The sequence below is a fragment of the Rattus norvegicus genome, chromosome 1 (assembly GCF_021556685.1).
Source record: "Rattus norvegicus strain SHRSP/BbbUtx chromosome 1, alternate assembly SHRSP_T2T, whole genome shotgun sequence".
In the NCBI taxonomy this organism is placed as follows: domain Eukaryota; kingdom Metazoa; phylum Chordata; class Mammalia; order Rodentia; family Muridae; genus Rattus; species Rattus norvegicus.
This window is the reverse complement of record NC_141534.1, coordinates 59779085-59793215: the sequence shown is the minus strand read 5'-3', so window position 1 is coordinate 59793215 and position 14131 is coordinate 59779085. Positions and strand designations below refer to the sequence as shown.

The window sequence follows — 14131 nt, the reverse complement described above, 5'->3', positions numbered from 1 at the left end:
GCAGCAACCAGTCACGCTGCCTTTTTTCTTTTCTCCCTACACACTTCTGGTGGCTCAGGTTGGACAACTAGGTGCCCATGACCAACTCCTCATTGTGGATGAATTTAGTCTGGCTGGACTTTCTCAGGAAAGGTATGACTAATTGGTCACTTAAACGCGTCAACTAATTGGTTAGTTTTAGTGTACTGAAGTGATAGTTTGCATTTAATTTTGAAATTTGATTTCAAAAAGAAGTGATATAAAAGCTCTTTGTGTTTACTCACCTTCACTATCACCCTATTTCTTAGAGCACATGAATCTCATTTTGGGTTCACTCATAAGAATGTATATTAGTATAGAACATTTCATTAAATAATTATATAAATATGTACACGTATACTTAGAGCTTGTAAAATCTTTAAATATCTTAATGTTAATGTTATAGAATAGAATATATTTACCTGTTTTATAATTAATTATCATAAGTGATGTGGACAGGACATAATTTTCTGAAAGTCTGGTTTATTTCCCCAAACAGCAACCAGGCTGAGGAACCTAAGCACAAGTATTCTGAACATAGACTCCTCTATGACAGTGAGTGCTGTTTCTTTATATTTTCTTCCTAGGGCAGCAGAACTCATGACTACAACCAGTTCCATGGTTACACTGGAAGTTGCAAATCAAGGCATCCTCTCTCACTGCCTGTCCACCTTTCTTACCCAGCCATTGTCCTCCATGGTGCAGAGAGGTAAGAGCTAGTGACTCAAGCCAGGTTAGCCAACATATAGTAATCCTGTATTGAGATATGGCTCCTCCTAAAAGTTATCAAAATCTGGGGCTGGAAAGATGGTTCAGTATTTTACAACACCAGTGTTAGCTCACAACTGCCTAAAGCTCTAATTTTAGGGGATTTGAAACCTTCTTCTAGCTTCTTTGGACACCAGTCAAGCATTCATGTGCACACATGCAGGGCAAACACTCATACACATAAATTATTTTTATAAAGTGAGGCCCTAAAAGTCACATGTAGTAGCTCCTATCACAGCTCTTGCTCAGCTTTTCAAGGAAGAAGTTAGTTGAGACTGAGTTCATGATGCTGAGAAATACTTCTGGATCATGATACAGATCAGATCTGATGGTACGGTTTACTAGATATATTCACAGTCTGTTAGGTGCAGTATTGTGAATCCTCTTCTGACCCTGACTCAGCTTTTATTTTTACTTTTTATTTTTTCAGTTTTATTTTTATTACGCTACTCAAGTAAATTAATACTAAATTAATGAATCTAGGAAAATGAGAATTAGCTTAAATGAGTAAATAAGAAAATGTGAAATGTTTTTTATTGAAAGCATAGTGTCAAAATTATAGTTTTTAGCACGGCATTTAAAATACATGCTTTTTAGAAAACCATTTATTTATTTCCTTTACAATCCTGTCTTCCCAGTAACCCACTGTACAAATCTTCCCTCCATCACACTTTTCCTGAAATGGCAAAGCTTGTTTCAGGGTGTCAACTCCCATGAATGCTTTTTAAAAGATTGTAAAACAGATACCTGAGGAAAAAGTATGCCTTTTATGCAGTTTTAAGCATCTGATTGTTTACTTCTTTACATTTCACAAGAACAGACCCCTCTACCTAGACCTGAAGTTAGGAGCTAAATTTCAGGAGTGACAATGCCACAAAGAGCATGCATCAGTGTATAGAAACAATCTTTTTATTCCTTTGTAGACACAGGAACGGCTGGCTACTTGGCCAATGAGCCATAAAGCAGTGTCAGGTCTTGTTATATAACCATTCCCCAGTTTTTGTTACCTCTTCTGTGAGGAAGAAACATGCATGAAATTTTGCTAATATCTCTGGTGAGTCCCTGAAGTAGTATAGCTTCCTCTTTTCTTTTCTCAGCCTCTTACCCCTTCCAAGGAAGAGCTTCAGGAAGTTTTACCTACTTGAGCTCCATTGAGTAGAGGCTGGCAAGGGTCTCTAGTGTGACAGTGATATGTGGATCCAGAGGTCCTCAGTGGAATCTAGCACATGCAGCCAGGAGCACCTGAACCCTTCCTCCAAGTCAGTTGCCCCTGCTTCCACTCTGACCAAGAGTGGTCCTGGCCATTGGGAAACCCCAGCAGAGGTGCTGCCCACCCCTGTGACTGTCTCCCAGCCCATATGAACAGACCTCCCTCCACCACCTCCTCTACCACAGGTCCACTACACCAGATATTGGTGGCATTTCAGTGGATTTGCCACTCCCCCCTCCTTCTGCAAACAAGGCAGCATCCCCGTCTGCACAGGTGGCTGGGAAAAAAGAGTGAGGAGCAGCAGTGGTGGTCTGAGATATAGAAGGCCTGTCTGGACAAGGAAGCAGAGAGGAAGCACAGGGAGCAGGAGAGGAAAGGGCGACAGATGCACTCTCATTCCCTGAACTTGCTTCCTTCTCATCTTTGACCACACCGACCAAACCAGGAAAACCTTCCACACTGCAGAGGCCCCAAGAAACAGTCATTCTGGTGTTGTAGTCCCTGCAGCAGCCCCCCACTATTGAGCACAGGGATCTGCAGTTCATAACTATCAGAAAAGAGGAGTTGTCCTCTGGGGAGTCTGTCTCCAGACCCATAAAAATAAGATGTCAGGAAGAAGCTGGAGAAGCAAAAGCAAATGCACCTTGTGGATATGCTAAGCAAGGAGATCCATGAGTTGCAAAACAAGGGGGACGGTAGTACAGAGGAGACTGACTGCCTGTGGACGCTTATGCTGGAGTGGCAGTTCCAGAAGAGACTTCAGGCCATATTTCTTACGTTTCTCCCAGGTTCATTTCATAAAACTGTTCAAGAAGCACAACATTTGATGTTTCCATAGTAGAAATTTATAACAACAATGTTTTTGCCCTTCTGGCCTTAGACAGTTCTACAGTGGTGTCTATGGTTAAGTGCCAGGCAGTGAGAACCCAGTAGTGACATTCAGAGGTACACAGGATGACCAGCAGGTGAGGTGCTCCTGGAGCCCAGTGTCCTGATTGCAGGTCCTCAACCTTACAGCTGCCCACTCCAGCTGTGCCTGGGATGGAGCCAGTGCTACCAACCTAGGAAGCAGCTCAGGGAGTGTGCTTAGTATGTGCCCCATTGCTTCAGTGCATGACAAGGTTGATCTGCAGGAGTAGCAAGGATTTTAGCCAGCACGCGTTCTGTATCTGAGGAAGAACATGTCTTTAAGAACATCAAGATGCTCACCTCTAGCACATATCAGCTTTATATATCAAAGATATCATAATAAAGCTGTTTAAAACATAAAAAGTTATAAGGTAGCTCAAGGGTAGGATTACTGACCCTGAGTATTATATCTAATTACACACACACACACACACACACACACACACACACACACACACACAACACAGAAAGAGCTACAAAAGTTGGAAAAATAAACGAATCTTAAAAATATATAAATAAATGTATAATTATTAAAATCTATATAAGAGACAATGTTTATCACCCAGCATTGAGGAAGGGGCTTAGAGAAATGAATTATCCCCCTCCAACCTCAAAAAACCTACGCACACACACAATCAATGACATGTGTAATTATACCAGGAAATACCCGTATTTTATAGAATGCCATAATCAGAAGTAAGAACCATCTTTTTTGTTAAGGGTTGCCAATACATTCTTTTTCCAAGGTGTGTGCAGCTGTGCCAGTCTTGTTCACTATGGGATGGAAGAGGTCCCTGACCTGTGAGCCTAGATGTGAGCAGGGGATCTTTGCTCCATTCTGAGACTGAGAAAGGCAGGATGCCCACTCAAGGGTCCATAGCAGGGAAGGATTTCAAGCTATGACAGTGCTGGAAAAGCCTATACAAGGCACACAGTTAGCAGTGATGTGTTTGCAGGGAGTCCAAGGAACCAGCTTTATACTGATGCAGGTGGGCAAGCATTTATCATCCACCTCCCACTCTGACAGCAATGAGAGTATTGCTTAAGTTTTATTTCATAGATTTGATCCCTGACCAAAATACCAAAAACTCCACCCCAAAAACTGCACCCTTAATGATGTAGCAAATAGAATAGTGGATGCTAGGCCAGGAACCTTTGACTCTTCTAATACCATTGTGTATTTCCGAGCAAGGAAGGAGAGGTATCAATGGACAGCAGTCTGTTTCCCCACGAGTACTCTACCACTGAGTTAGGAGCCTTAGCCCTCCTCACCTCTAGAAAAAGGGTGTCAGTAAGTTGTCCAAGCTGATCTTAAACTCATGATGTAGACCAGGCTAGCCTTGAAGTTCTGATCCCCCTACCTACTGTGTGTCTTGAGTGTCTGGTATTACAGGCCCCTTTCTCTATGGATTAGTAGCCCATGGAAGAGTCCATGATCCCATGACCCTCTAGTTCTCACACTGTGGAAGCTATTGGCCTAAGGGGGAGATGGAGTCCATCTGAAGGGATGGGTCAACAAGACAACTCTGTAGAGTGGGGAACTCATCATTCATATTGGGTCCCTGCTGGGAAGAGGAGAAATCAAGAGGAGGGAGGAGGCTTGGTGTTGGGGAATCCTCCTCTTCCTCCTCTTTCTCCTCCTCCTCCTCCTTCTGCTGCTAATGCTGCTGGTGCTATTGCTGTTTCTCCTGTTGGTGCTGTAGCTTCTGCTGGTGTCTTTTCGTTGGCCATGTGTCTGAAATCACCTCCTGTTTATTCTCAGGACATGACAGAATTTCAAGATGGCACTGTGAGAGAAAAAAAGTCAATTTATTCTAAGCAAAAATCTTATGCGGTAGAATACTTAGATTACCATTTGGAGCTTTGATTGCCTTATTATTTTATTAACTCTTCTCTTCTACTTATCAGTTAAGATTTTTGAAAGAAATCATTTAGAAATATTACATATATATATATATATATGTAACAATATATATGAATTGCTAGGTCTTAGGAATGAAAAAATCAGTATGCAAAACAATATGCGTGCATGCAGGATTCTGACCATCAACAATAACCAACAAACTAGGTTGTTGATACTTATTCAGTGACAAACCTTGTTATTAATTTTAAGGCTTACTGGAGTGGGATGTTATATTTGAAAACATAAGACTCTGTTCTGCAGCACTTGTGATTGATGACCACATGTGCTAGAACCAGTAGCCCATGGATGAGTCCATGAGCCCATGAATCTCTAGTCCTCACCCTGTGGGAGCTATTGGCCTAAGGGGGAGCTGGAGTCCATCTGAGGGGATGGGTCAACAAGAAAACTCTGTAGAGTGGGGAATTCATATTGAGTCCCTGCTGGGAAGAGGAGAAATCAAAAAGAGGGAGAAGGCTTGGTGTTGAGGAAACCTCATAAAAGAACTTACAGAAGATACAAGGTAAGAATTGTGGGGAAAATGGAAACCAGAGACAAGAGGAAGGACCAGCATAGAGCAAACTAGAAAGGACAAAGCACGAAGGTACCTGGGCTGTGCCTGCTGCTTGTTATCTGGACTCTCCCTGTGGCTCACTTCTGGGGTGAGATTCTGTTCTGCCCCAGGCGAGGTTTCTTTCTCCTTGGAAAGCAGCAACAAAGCTTTATCAGGGCATTTGCTATATTCCTGGTCCACCCGTTAAAACCTCTGTGCCCGACCCTGCTGGAGATGGGCTTATCCTCTAATGGGGCTCTGTGGGAGAGTAGATTATCTTCTTTTATTTCCTTGTTGCTACTCTTCTCACTGAAGATGCTTGTTGTTGGAATGTATGGGACACTCATGGCACATTTGTGATAGTGGTCCTGTGTAGGTATCATCGGTAGTGGCCTGAGACGACCAGCCACAGTGGACCTTCTTCCTCCTTTTGGATGAACCTTCTGGCCATAATGAGATACGTGACCTTGGGAGAATGACACCTGCAAGGTGCCAAGGACTGGCAGGCTTCCACTCCTCTTTCTTTGTAATCTAAAAGCAGCAGCAGGGTCAAGGCTAGGAAATGGGGCTGCAATGGGACTCACTTGCTGTGCCTGGGCTGTGCAGCCATACCCCGGGAGAGCCTGCTGTTGTAGGAAGCAATAAGTTGCCATTTCCTCATTATATTTTCTTTTTATTAGGGAGTATTTTATTACAGAGGCTTGAAATCCCATGCATTTCATTGCACCCAAAATTTCAGGGTCTGGCCTGAGGGGAAGCAGTTCTTCACAACGAACTGTGAACCCCTTCCCGTGTTCTTTGAACCAGGCGTGTTTCATCACCTCGCTGGCTGTTGGTCTATACATTGGATTTACTGTTAGTAATTGACTAAGGAGGTTCTCCAGTTCTTCTGAAACCCCACAGGGGGCAGGATACACCCCTGCAACAACTTGTTTTTGTAATTCTTGGATGATCACAGAATCAAAGGGGAGCTTTCCCACTACCATATAATACAAGACCACTCCTATTGTCCACATATCATTCTTCATCCCGTCATACAGAAGTCCAAGGAAGCGTTCCGGGGAACCAAAAGAATACGCACCGCAGGGCTGGTTTAGCATTTGTCCAGGTTGTGTTTCGGTGCTAAGCCCAAAGTCGATGACTTTGACCTTTTTGTTTTTATCAATCATTATATTGTCCACTTTCAGGTCTCGGTGAACAATCCCCTTTCCATGGCAGTAGCTCACTGCTGATAATATCTGTTCAAATATTTGCCGGGCCTCATCCTCCTCTATGTGCCCTGACTCTCTGATGTACTGGTAGAGTTGTTGGCCTTCCACCAGCTCCATTATGAGGTATATTCTAGTTTTGTTTTCAATGACTTGTAAGAGAGAAACAATGTTGGGGTGGTTGATCTTTCTCATTATGTTTTCTTCTGTCATGGCTGGCCGGAACCACTGCTTGTTCTTTCGGAGAACTTTGACCGCCACTGGGGTTCCTGTGAGCTGGTGGTGGGCCAGGAGGACCTTGGCATAGCTTCCTTTTCCAATAGTCTTCAGTACTTTATATTGGGAATGAAAGGTTCCCTCCTGAGAGATACTGGGATCGGGACTAGAAGGTGGTAACTCCTCCTCAGTCTCTGTAGGCATTTTATCAGTACTAATGCCACCTAAAAATAACAAACAAATGGAATCAAATAATGAAAAAGATGGAGCAATTCAGGAACTAAAATTACACATGTGGAACCTAAAAGAAACAAATGAAACAATAAGAAAAAAAATAATAACAAAGAAAAGACTAGACTAGAAAAATAGAGTAAAATTATGAACAGGGGGAAATATGAAGAATCATAAGTAAAAGCCACCCAAATAACCATCCCCAAAAGAGAAAGCCAAGAGCACAAAAATACTAAATGCAATGATGAAAATAAAAATCGTCATACTACAATAGGATTGGGCGGCCAACGCTGATCAATACTGTGAATGGATTGAAGAAAAAGGTCAGATAAAAGAAATGATAGGAGAAAGACTGAGTATAAGACAAAACAAACAAATGTAAAAAGCCAACACTTAAGGGAAAACTCCATTGAATTTCAGGACCTCGTGATCCACAAAAATCCACAACTCTCCAGAGCAAAATACTGAAAATTAAAATTAACCAACCACAAGGAATAAGGCAGTTAAATATCAGTGAACAGTAAACCTTAAACAAAGGCCGAAGAGTCAAAGTGTCAAAAAGGGCAAATTTGTATCAAGTCTAAGCCAATGATTGCTTGTACTCAATAAATAGAGAAACAGAAATAATGTAAAAGGATGAAACTGCAGGACATTGAAAATGGAGATAGAGTGAATCATCCTACTGCAGAACCGTAAATAATCAAAGCAATAATATAGCATGTGAGAATATAAAAACCACCACCAAAATGAATCCAGCAATCCATAATAAATAAATAAATAAATAAATAAATAAATAAATAAATATATAAATAAGACAAAACCACAATAAGGAAATAGTCATTGGTCTTGAGAATATATGGCCTAATTCTATCTCTTAAACACATAGAAAAAAAATCAATCCATAAATAAGCTGCCAGCAGTCTACGTAGGCCTTTAATCTGATATTATGGGGTTGGCATATCAAATTCCTGGGAGCCACTGGAGACCCAAGACAGGTACTTGGGCAGCTGCAGGCCAATGAGAGAGCCTGTCTTGAAAATGAGGTTGAGGACCTTCCTCAGGTACAGCAGCCGGGGTGACTTCTAGCCTCTACACTCTTTTGCACTGAGGTGCAGGTAATATAGATACAAGGGGCAAAAGGGGATGGGGACGTGCGTGCACACACAAACACACACACACACACACACACACACAGGCACACACACACACACACACAGGCACACACACAGACAAACGCCCAGATTCATACAAAACACAATCACGTAGGAACAGGCACACACATACTTACACACAAGTAAACCTGGAAAAATGCACATCACAGACACACGCACACACACACACACACAGGGACACACACACACAAAAGAGGTGGTACACACATACAACATACACACAAACAAACCTGTAAACTCACACACTCCTACATATACTGACAAACACAAGCGAAAGTGTACACACACTCACACACAGGCAAATCTGTCAGCACACACTCTCTTACACACACTGATACATACACATATACACAGTACAGTAAAATCCAATACAACCACACACAGCTCACAAGATACAAACAAGTCGCAGAGGGCTCCACTCCACACGTCCTCTCAAAGCACTCAAAGAAATCCAGGCCTGGCAACAGCTTAAAATCTGTTGGCTGGGACGCCTCACAGTCGCTCCTCATGAGGTCACAATAGGACCTGTCATGACATGGTTGGGAAGGGCTTCAAGGCTCTGGCTTCTGTGGGCTATGGAGAGATTTAAGGCTTTTAGAAATCAAAGCCTGTAAGATGTTCACCTCTCCTCAGTTCTCTGTTTTGAATGTTTTCTATGCCTCCTGCTTCAAAGTCATCATGTCTACACTCAGGGTGTCACTTTTTCATTGAATTCTGAATGATTAGCCTTAACTAATGATGGTACACCTTTAAAAAAAAAAACAAAGCTGTGTTTCTAAACTGACCGATCAAGATGACACTGATTTCATAAATCCTCAGAAAGGCTCTAGGTTATCATCAGACACCTGAGACAAAGCTGCAGGGATAGGCAGAGCACTTGCCTCCCAAGGGTAAGGAATTGAGTTTCAATCCCCAAAACCCCCATCAATGATGGGTGCATCAGCAAAGCCCATAAGCTCAGCATCTGTGGAGTGGGGAGGGGTTGGGGCTTGAAGACAGGTGGTCTGACATGCAGGCGTGAGGACCTGTCCAGAGGATGGCCTCTGACAGGACATGGGGTAGTGGTATGCATGGACACCTAGGCACATAAGGGGGTATGGATATACATGCAGACACTTCCTTTCACACAGCGGTTGGCATGATGTATAGAAAACCAAGTCCATCCTGAGTGTAGGGCTCACTTTAAATATTAAGGTCCAGTGATGGAACAGGCATGTATGAGGACAAGGAGCTCTGTGCAACCTGGGACCAGAAGGAACAGAGTGGCTATGCTGACACAGTTGAAATGAATTCTCAATCACAGTCTGTGACAGCCAGGTCACAGGACCTAGTCTGCTGTGTTATTTGTGAGCAGCCAGTGCAGCCAGAAGCTAACTATTGAGCACTGACTGGCCCAAGTCCAGAAAGGGTCTCTGTTTCTCAGAGTGCTGGGGGCAGTGCAGTGTGTAGCGCTTTCCTTCTGAAGACTCTTCTGGGGTTTGGAGTCCCCTGTAGAGGACTCTCATGGCTGCAGACACTAAGCCTGGGAGGAAAGATCCTCATCTGTAGAGTTCACTGAAAGGCCTGAGAGCAGAAAAGGAAAGAAACAGCAAAGTGTGCCACCTCTGCTCACTGTGGTTCAGCTTCTGCCTTTGCAGCTGAGCTCAGGTGCCCTGGAGTCCTCCCTAGTCTGAGTCAGTGATCTCAAGTTTAAGTCCCAACTTCCTGGTTTGTAGTATCAAACAAAGCACAGTTTCAGGCAAGAAAAGCTGTGAACACCATCTAGACATTGTTGTCTACATTTGAGGGGGACTGTTGAGCCCCAAAGGGAGCAAGGGTTACAAGGTCAGGTATTACAATAATGGCCAAGGTTGGAATCCAAGTCCCAATCTCCCTTTGCTCTGGGCAGAGGGTAACCCTGGAAATTGGTTCCTGCTGTGTACATGGGGAGAATCAAAGGGTCTTATGGGATCGCTGGCACAGACCTGCCCAAGCATGTCTTAGGGAGCCTCACACCAACTCAATATTTGATGTGTTCCCAGGTTTGTCTACCACCCTCAGCTGTGTGCCATTTTCCCTGCCTCCTGCAAGGGACTCTAAATATCTTCCTATAAAAGGCGATCAAGGAGGAGTTGCACAAGGACAGGTGGGGCTCTGTGGGGAGGTTCACATGGGCTAACACATTAGAGGGCCACAGTCCCAGGACTGATGCTGGATGGACACTCTCCTCTGACATCCAACAGAGAGATCTTCACAGAGATCAAGAGAAGGCTTCTCTGAATAGCTGTGCAGTGCACCTCCGATTCATGGACTTAGGACTGACACCCATAGGATGCTTTTGAGGAGCCGATTGTGATTCAAGGGCTCATCTGCCTGGGTCCATGTGCCTCTAGAGATGAGCCCAGGACTTGGCTGTGGATGGGTATGGGGTCAGATCAGAGGATGGGAGGGGGCTTGTCCTTGGCTCCTGGGAGTAGAGCAATTTTTCTTTCCCTGCCCCTACTTTTTTTGCTTTTCTTTCCCTTGGCATAAGGAGGGACTGGAAGAAGTCTGTCTATGGGGAGTGAGGCTGGCTGGGAAACTGCTCGCTGTTCTACATTGTCATGCTGCTGGGGGCTTGGGGTTGTTGGCAGGATAACCTCTGCACCATTCCAGTCTGCTTCTCTCCACTTTATCCATGCATCCCTGTCCCTGCGCTGGGAGACCTGGATACAAAAGTCCAACCTGTAGCTTCCATTCCAGGGATGGAATCCCTTAGTGAATGGATTCCAGATAGTTATGTGTAAAGCTGCATCGAACAGGGTAGCTACTGAACATGTGGGTACATGGAGGAGGATACTGCACTGCACCCACCCACATTTCATATAAAACCAATCCTCATGCTCAGGTACTAATTGGTTCTTTTTATACCTTTCACCATTTTTGCTATTCACTGTACTGTGAAGGGTGAATTTTCATTGTTTCACTTCTGCAAAAAGACAGAGTTTAGCATTGGAGACACCCTACAGCCTGGCTGGAAGGGAGGCCTACACCCATGTGTCCTTCTAGGAAAAAGCTCTTTCATAGGATGCCTCCCTGAGTCCCAGGATGTGTGGAGGGCTCTGAGCCCTATCCAGGGTTGACCTCAATATATTAACGGGAGCAGAGGCTTCTCTCTGATAGAACAGTACCACCCTCCTGCAAGATGTCTATGATGGTTTGTATATGCTTAGCTCAGGGAGTGGCAATATTAGGAGGCGTGGTCTTGTTAAAGTAGGTGTGTCAATGTTTGCATGGGCTTTAAAACCCTTTTCCTATCCACATGCAAGCCAGTCTTCCCCAAGCAGCCTCTCACTTACTCTGGCACCATGACTGCCTGGATGCTGCCATGCTCCCAGCTTGATGATACTGGACTGAGTCTCTGAACCTGCAATCCTGTGTCCATTAATGTTTTCCTCATAAGAGCTGCATTGGTCATGGTGTGTCTGTTCTCAGCAGTAAACCCCTAACTGAGACAATGTCAATGTTCCCTGCTCCAGAGTCCTGGCTATAGAAGCTTCACACATGACCGGTATTCTCTTGGGATATGGGCCTAATAGGCTCTAGGCTGTCTGCTTGATCTGAGAGTGTTTGGACATCCTGCTCCTAAGGGCATTGTTACTGTTCCCATGCAATACTGTGAAAACATCAGCAGGCTCCTGCTTTCTTACCCCCCTGAACACAATGCTGCCTTTTCCAGGAGTGGATCCAACATATCTCAGAACCTCCTCAGGAACTATGTGTTTCCCAAGGATTACCTGCACTTGTTTACACACCCCTATTCTGTGTCCTGAAAACTTTTCAAAGCCCATTCATCTGAGACTGGTGAGTTCAGGACAGTAGTCCCAAGTGTCTTGTCCTACGCTGACAGTTCATTCTCATGAGGCATCACTTACCATTGACAGAGGATTTTTCCAAGGGGCATTGGATGTGAAGGAGAATTGTGTGTGCTGACTCCTGTCAGATCAGCACAGGATACCATCAAGGCCCCATTTGCTCTTGATTTTGGAACTCATGGTCTTGGCACTGTCTTGTTGTTATTTAGGTCCCTGTCAGTCCCTAATTGAATTTTAGCATGGGAACCCAGGGCAGTTGTCTTCAAAGATATTCCTAGTATGGGCCACATCTTCACCTTGCCAGACATAAAGCACAACAAAACACCAGGCAGGCAGAGAACCCTCAGGGGCTGGAACTGGAATGTTCAAACACTCTGGCTTGACCTTGGCCAGCACAGATTCAGAGAACATCTTCTATGTAGGAAGATCTCCTTCCTCCTCTCAGAGTTTAGGACATCTAGAGTTAGGCTAAGGTGCTGGCACAATGTGAGCAGAGGCAGCACTCTGGGCTTGTTCAGTGTCAAAGCCTCCCTGCCACCCCTGTATCACAGTCACAGCAGCCCATCTCATGAGAATTCTAGGGCTGCTGATATCCTGGATGAATAATCCATGTTCTGCTGCTAGTTTCTTTGCTTCCACATGGACAACTGAGAGAAGGGATTGATTAAGTGTAGGTGAGGAAGCCCTGCTAATATCTACTTGGTGTTACCAAAGACAATGGGTTCTGACTGGCAAGATCTTTGAATTAGATTTTGAAAAATGCCACCTAGGAACAGTTAGTAGGTACTCTCAGGAAGGTGCAGCATGGTGGGCACAATGGGACAGGATCCCTGAGGCTGGTGCAGTGGGACAGGGTCGTTGGGGCAGGTAAAACTGAGTAGGAAACGTGAGCCAGGAACAACCGGGCAGGGACCCTGGTTCAGTTACAACAGAGCAGGAATCCTGGGGGAGATGCAAGGGGGCATGAGTCCTGGGGAAGGGATCTTTTAGTTGTGGCCCTGTGGCATGTGCAACTGGCAGGGACCCTGGGGCAGGTGCACTGTGACGTGCACCCAAGCTGGAATGTTCAGACAGGTGTGTGTTTGCTTCATGCAGCTGCTGTCTGAAGTAGAGAACACTGGCAACTGCCCCAGAGGGGATTTTGGGAACTCCTTCCAAGAATCCCTTAGCTCCTAACTGAGAAGCTATACATTCCACAGATGGACCTTTATTGAGATGAGCAGATTCTAAGGGAGATGCCTTGAATGAACAGCCAAAGAAAGCAGAAATGAAGAACAAGCAATTGCAGCAGACATGTTCAGTGTGTTTTCGACCAGAAAAGTAGGAAGTAGGACTGGAAGAAACTGATTAAGTCAAATCACTTCTCTGTCTATCCATCCATCCATCCATCCATCCATCCATCCATCCATCCATCCATCCATCCACCCACCCACCCATCCATCCATCCATCCATCCATCCATCCATCCATCCATCCATCCATCCATCCATCCATTTCCCTGAGGGAAGTCAGCTTTTCTTTCTGAGAAGGTCAAAGCAGCGCTCCCTTGTGGTGTCAATGAGGATTGCAGGCAGTGAGATAAGTGGATATTTATTTATTTATTTATTTATTTATTTATTTATTTATTTATTTATTTATTTCATGATCTGCGATAGACTGCCACTTGTGGCCAGTCCCCATCTGCATCAGCTGTACCATAAACCCAGTCTCAGTGTGACACAGAAAAGGCCTAATTGGAAAGTATGTCCTCTCTCTAAGCGACACTGTATAATAACATACTCTGGACTGCAGGTCAGTCAAGGCCTGTGTTTAGGAGACTTGTGGACAGATGAATGTCTGTGAGTCTGGACTTAGACTCTGTGGAGGGCTCAGGTCACCTGACTCTCCTGAAGCTTCCCACTGTGATTTATTTCCCTCCTACAGAGTCAGCCACCTGAGCAACTGCATTTCCTGGTTATCCCCTAATCCTCTTACACTGTGTAGAGTGTTCAATCTCAGGGAGGGCCTGGGAATCTGAGAGACACCACTGAGCCCCCTGGGCCTGGCTGACTCAACTTGAGGCTACTCTGTGTGTCTTCATTTTGCTCACCATCCAGAGACCTCAAAAGGCAGCA

At 44.6% G+C, this 14131-nt stretch overlaps 1 pseudogene across 2 annotated transcripts; it reads right to left on the bottom strand.

Annotated features, from left to right (window-relative positions):
- Nucleotides 1-2824: 2824 nt before the first annotated feature.
- Nucleotides 2825-8628, bottom strand: LOC134482841 (sperm motility kinase Y-like; annotated as a pseudogene). 2 transcript variants are annotated; one of them, XR_015646130.1, is made up of 3 exons: nt 8575-8628; nt 5414-7006; nt 2825-4692 (listed from the first exon to the last, which is right to left on the bottom strand). The product of XR_015646130.1 is annotated as a sperm motility kinase Y-like, transcript variant X3 (transcript). The 2 variants fall into 2 exon arrangements; XR_015646129.1 differs by lacking the exon at nt 8575-8628 and having other exon boundaries at nt 3410-4692; nt 5414-7081.
- Between the last annotated feature and the right edge of the window lie 5503 nt (nt 8629-14131).